Source organism: Salvelinus fontinalis, chromosome 9, assembly GCF_029448725.1.
Source record: "Salvelinus fontinalis isolate EN_2023a chromosome 9, ASM2944872v1, whole genome shotgun sequence".
Lineage (NCBI taxonomy): Eukaryota > Metazoa > Chordata > Actinopteri > Salmoniformes > Salmonidae > Salvelinus > Salvelinus fontinalis.
Window position 1 is genome coordinate 60,719,852 of NC_074673.1, and position 5,952 is coordinate 60,725,803.

Here is a 5,952-nt window from a genome sequence, read left to right on the forward strand (position 1 = left end):
TCCTGAGTTTGTTTTGCCAGTTATTTCTCTCCTATTGTACTCAGTGTTTCTCATCAGTGCTGAGTTGGTATGTGGGTCTGTCTGTTCCAGAATGCAAGATCATTGAGTTGGTCAGATGACCCTGAGATGATGAATTCATATTTTTGAGCAATACAGATGTGTAAAATGTGCATGGTATGGGTTATTTGACAACCAAAACCCATATTCAAGTTCAGCTTTATAAATGAACCAGATGGATATAATGATCCTGTTTTCTGGAACAGTCCAGTGGTCCTGCAGGGGGTTTCAATGCATTCATAGTGTGACCATGAAAGGATTGCATGCTTGTCTTGTATTAGCCCATATATTTAGTTTTCATATGAATTATTGGATTGTCTCCTAGGACTAGACAAATGTATACAGTGCGTTGTGGAAAGAATTCAGACCCCTTCTCCACATTGTTACGTTACAGCCTTATTCTAAAATGGATTCAATATTTTTTCCCCTCCATCTACATACTATCCCATGACGATAGCAAAACAGGTTCAGAAATTTCTGCAAATGTATTACAAAAAAAAATAACACTAACATAAGTATTCAGACCCTTAACTCAGTACTTTGTTGAAGCATCTTTGGCAGCGATTACAGCCTTGAGTCGTCTTGGGTACGATGCTACAAGCCTGGCATGCCTGTATTTGGGGAGTTTCTCGTTCTACTCTGCATATCCTCTCAAGCTCTGTCCGGGTTGGATGGGGAGTGTCGCTGCACAGCTATTTTCAGTTCTCCAGAGATGTTCGATTGGGTTCAAGTCCGGGCTCTGGCTGGGCCACTCAAGCACATTGAGGCTTGTCCCGAAGCCGCTCATGCATTGTCTTGGCTGTGTACTTAGGGTCGTTGTCCTGTTGGAAGGTCGACCTTCGCCCCCGTCAGGTCCTGAACAGGATCTTTGTACTTTGCTTCGTTCCATCTTTCCCTCGATCCTGATTAGTCTCCCAGTCACTGCTGCTGAAAAACATCCCCACAACATGATGCTGGCACCACCATGCTTCACCGTAGGGATGGTGCCAGGTTTCCTCCAGACGTGATGCTTAGCATTCAGGCCAAAAAGTTCAATCTTGGTTTCATCAGACCAGAAAATCATTGAGTTCTTTAGGTGCCTTTTGGCCAAGTCCAAGCGGGCTGTCATGCCTTTTACTGAAGAGTGGCTTCTGTCTGGCCTCTACCATAACGTTCTGATTGGTGGAGTGCTGCAGAGATGGTTGTCCTTCTGGAAGGATCTAACATTTCCAAAGAGGAAGTCTGGAGCTCTGTCAGAGTGACCATCGGGTTCTTGGTCACCTCCCTGACCAAGGCCCTTCTCCCCCGATTGTTCAAATCAAATGTATTTAAATAGCCCTTCTTAAATCAGCTGATATCTCAAAGTGCTGTACAGAAACCCAGCCTAAAACCCCAAACAGCAAGCAATGCAGGTGTAGAAGCACGGTGGCTAGGAAAAACTCCCTAGAAAGGCCAAAACCTAGGAAGAAACCTAGAGGAACCAGGCTATGAGGGGTGGCCAGTCCTCTTCTGGCTGTGCCGGGTGGAGATTATAACAGAACATTCCAAGATGTTCAAATGTTCATAAATGACCAGCACGGTCAAATAATAATCACAGTAGTTGTCGAGGGTGCAACAAGTCAGCACCTCAGGAGTAAATGTCAGTTGGCTTTTCATAGCCGATCATTCAGAGTATCTCTACCGCTCCTGCTGTCTCTAGAGAGTTGAAAACAGCAGGTCTGAGATAGGTAGCACGTCCGGTGAACAGGTCAGGGTTCCATAGTCGCAGGCAGAACAGTTGTAACTGGAGCAGCAGCACGGCCAGGTAGACTGGGGTCAGCAAGGAGGAGTCATGCCAGGTAGTCCTGAGGCATGGTCCTAGGGCTCAGGTCCTCTGAGAGAGAATTAGAGAGAGCATACTTAAATTCACACAGGACACCGGATAAGACAGGAGAAATACTCCAGATATAACAGACTGACCCTAGCCCCCCGACACAAACTACTGCAGCATAAATACTGGAGGCTGAGACAGGAGGGGTCAGGAGACATTGTGGCCCCATCCGATGATACCCCCGGGCAGGGCCAAACAGGCAGGATATAACCCCACCCACTTTGCCAAAGCACAGCCCCCACACCACTAGAGGGATATCTTCAATCACCAACTTACCATCCCGAGACAAGGCCGAGTATAGCCCGCAAAGATCTCCGCCACAGCACAACCCAAGGGGTGGAGCCAACCCTGACAGGAAGATCACGTCAGTGACTCAACCCACTCAAGTGATGCACCCCTCCTAGGGACGGCATGGAAGAGCACCAGTGACTCAGCCCCTGTAGTGACCCCTGATTGTTCAGTTTGGTCAGGTAGCCAGCTCTCGGAAGAGTCTTGGTGGTTCCAAACTTCTTCCATTTAAGAAGGATGGAGGCCACTATGTTTTGGGGGACCTTCAATGCTGTAGAAATGATTTGGTACCCTTCCCCAGATCTGTACCTCGACACAATCCTCTCTTGGAACTCTACGTACAATTCCTTCAGTCTCATGGATTGGTTTTTACTCTGACATGCACTCTCAGGTGTGTGCCTTTCCAAATCATGTCCAATCAATTGAATTTACCACAGCTGGACACCAAGTTGTGGAAACATCTCAAGGATGATCATTGGAAACAGGATGTTCCTGAGCTTAATTGTGAGTCTCATAGCAGAGTCTGAATACTTATGTAAATAAGGTGTTTCTGTTTTTTATTTTTAATACATTTGCAATAATTTCTAAAAACCTGTTTTTTCTTTGTCATGATGGGGTATTGTTTGTAGATAAATTAAATGTTATTAAATGAATACTTTACCAATGTACTGTATGTATACTGTGAGCAACTTTATCATGCAAACAGTTGTCTGCTGCTCAAACATAATTAAACATTGACGTTGTAGACTAGCTGAATTTTGTATCAATATGTTTTAACATGAACAATGTAAGCTTTTATACATTGGATGCTGCTCTATGTAAGTCTGGATGTCTTTGATTTAATACCGTCTGACTGCTTCTTGGAGAAACAACTTTGGATATCTGCAGTTGATTGTAGTTAGAGTTGAGCATAGTACAGAGTACAACTTTTGTGTAAATTGAACATGTATTGTTGAGGTTTGGCAAATGGGTTATGCTTGACCAGTCCCATTTTAGGAGTAGAAAGTTACAGCTTGACATTTCCTGTCAGAGGAAAAACGAATATATTACATTAAACTGGGTTGTTATACCATTATCTACCACCAGATGGATTCCAAATACTCTCCAGTCTTGGGTGCCTTCCATCCAGTGCTGCTGCTTGACTCAGCAATCCTATACTTCTGACATTTAGATTTTAAGAAATACAGATCACTTTTGGTTTAAATGCACCCACAAGAGATAGAAGATAACTCAAAAGTCTTGAACTCAAGTGTCATATTGATAAACCAACCAATTTTTGTACAATGTCTACATTGTTTTACTAGTTACTGTGGAGGCATGAAGTGGATCAAGTGAAAAATAATCCCATGTAATCATGTTTTTCAGATATGCTATTGGAGTACATTTCAGTAATTTATATTCTCTTTATGTTTAGTTTATTAGGATCCCCATTAGCTGTTGCACATGCAGCAGCTACTTTTCCTGTGTCCTGAAATAACTACTCTTTAGGCTATAGCCCCCTCTAAAGATCTCTGTGTGTCAGTAGGTCTTAAAGGAATCAGTTATCAGGAAATACATGCATCTCGACGTCCTATTTCTTTCTCAGTCAGAAACAAATCGTCACCCTCAACTTTTTTACACTTGAGAATGACATCAAACAGCCTCTTGAATTTCTCACACTGTTTCTTTTGTAATTTTCATTACATTTCCTTATGTTATTAAACACAGCCAACCCTAAACCAATGTACGCTTCTTGTGTTGGTGGCCATTCCTCTCATTTCTCTCCCCTCCGGTATCCATCCTCCAGTATTTCTCTCACCAGGATTGGCCTCCCAACCGTGACCGCCCACCCCCCACTGGCACCCCAATTGTTGGCAGGGCAATTGTGTGTGCGGGAGGCTCGTAAAGGGCACTGCCTGGGTTCCTCTGCCCTGTGACGGATAGCTGGGAGACCGCAGGGCTATTTACATGAGAAGAGCCGGAGGAGAGAGCGATGAATAGAGCGGCTTTCAATCTGCTTGTCTCTGAGGACTTTCTCTCCTAGCCACCAACCCCCCATCACCAACCCTTTCTTTGTGCAACTCTGTTTTTTTTTGGCCTCCCTCTTTCTTCCCTCTTTCTTCTCCTCAACCTCGTCACTTCATTTTCCTTTGCCTCATTGCCTCAAATCTGTCATTGCCAATCATTTTTTCCCCCTTATGTATTTAATGCTTGAGGCTTTTAAACCTCCCTGTCTGTCTTTTAATTGTCCACTTTGATGCTGAGTTGATTGTCACCATCACAACACCAGGAGACATAAATGTGTTTCCTCTACTTCCCCTATGTTATGCTCACAATAAGAATGACCCTGGCACAATAGGAGACGGACACTCACTCCATAAGTACAAATAAAGTCAAATGAATTGGATAATGGCTGTATTGTCTTGGTCATTGGAATCAGTCCAGATAAGTTGCATAATGGCTGTATTGCTGTGGCGATTGGAACTATTCCTATTCCAAAATCAATCAAATTGATTTATAAAGCCCTTTTTTACATCAGCTGATGTCACAAAGGGTTATACAGAAACGCAGCCTAAAACCCCCAAACAACAAGCAACGCAGATGTAGAAGCACGGTGGCTAGGAAAATAATGTGTATATTATTGTGGACTTTTAGACAAGTCCAAATCAACAGATTGACCTCTCAACCAACCACATTTCCGTGAAGCTGAGGGGGACTGGGATTATTGTGCACATTGTGGTCTAATTTTAGCTATTGCAATCAACCTACTTGCTTATACCACTCAATTCCGTTTGAAGTGAACTGAAATAGGTGCCAGTTAGGACTCATTTATGATGCCGGCCCAGTAGTCTTATTATTCAGGTGTCCGTACTCATCACATTGTATTGCCTATATTCTATAAGAGTCGCCGGTACACCTTTGGGCACTGGCCCAACTCAAGCACTGACTCTTAGCATGATCCTGCAAAGCATCATTAATTAGCTATTTACTGATGGATGGCTATGGGTGAACACCTAACCAACAATGGAGGTGTAAAGTGATGACCAATATAAACTAGAAAAGGGTGTCAATGGGTAGCTACTAGTAATATCCCACCTAGCCTTATTTTAGAACAGCAGGGAGCTGCTACTGGATAGAGGGGGCATGGATCATGGGCTACATTGGGCAATGGATCCTGTTTTGTTGACATCCGTTCTCTCTGAAAACATAGGTCTACCAGGCACTCGACAATAGAATGCAATGGAATGTATATTGTCATATATTAGGTCATTCAAATACACTACGGATTTCATTCTTATATGACATTTATTTGAAAAGCCTAAACTTGGGATTACTGTCAACAAGTGGCATTACTGTGGCGGTCAATATTAGGCCCCAGAACAATCTCAAACATAATGTTTCTATGTCTTCAGTAAAATAAAAATGATGAATCTGAACATTTAAAATAGTTTCAAAGTTTTTATTGGAGAGAGACTTGGGTGATCCTTCCCTCCTACCTCCCTTGCCTAAAACATGTCTCTGTGGTGGCCAATGTTATGGAAAGAAGCCTGAAACAAAAGTATTATTTATATGAAATAAACATGAACTATATATACATGTAACAAACTAAAGTTTGTCTTTGCTATTGGAAAGAGAGGGGGGCGGGGGACCCCCCTCCTTCCCTCCCTCAGCGATTCCTCCTCTTTTCATATTCACTCAAGTGCATTCCAAATTCACCGCACCCCTTCTATAGTGATGTAAATGAGTAGGGTGGAGGAAGGGAGGGAAGTTAAGAGCGG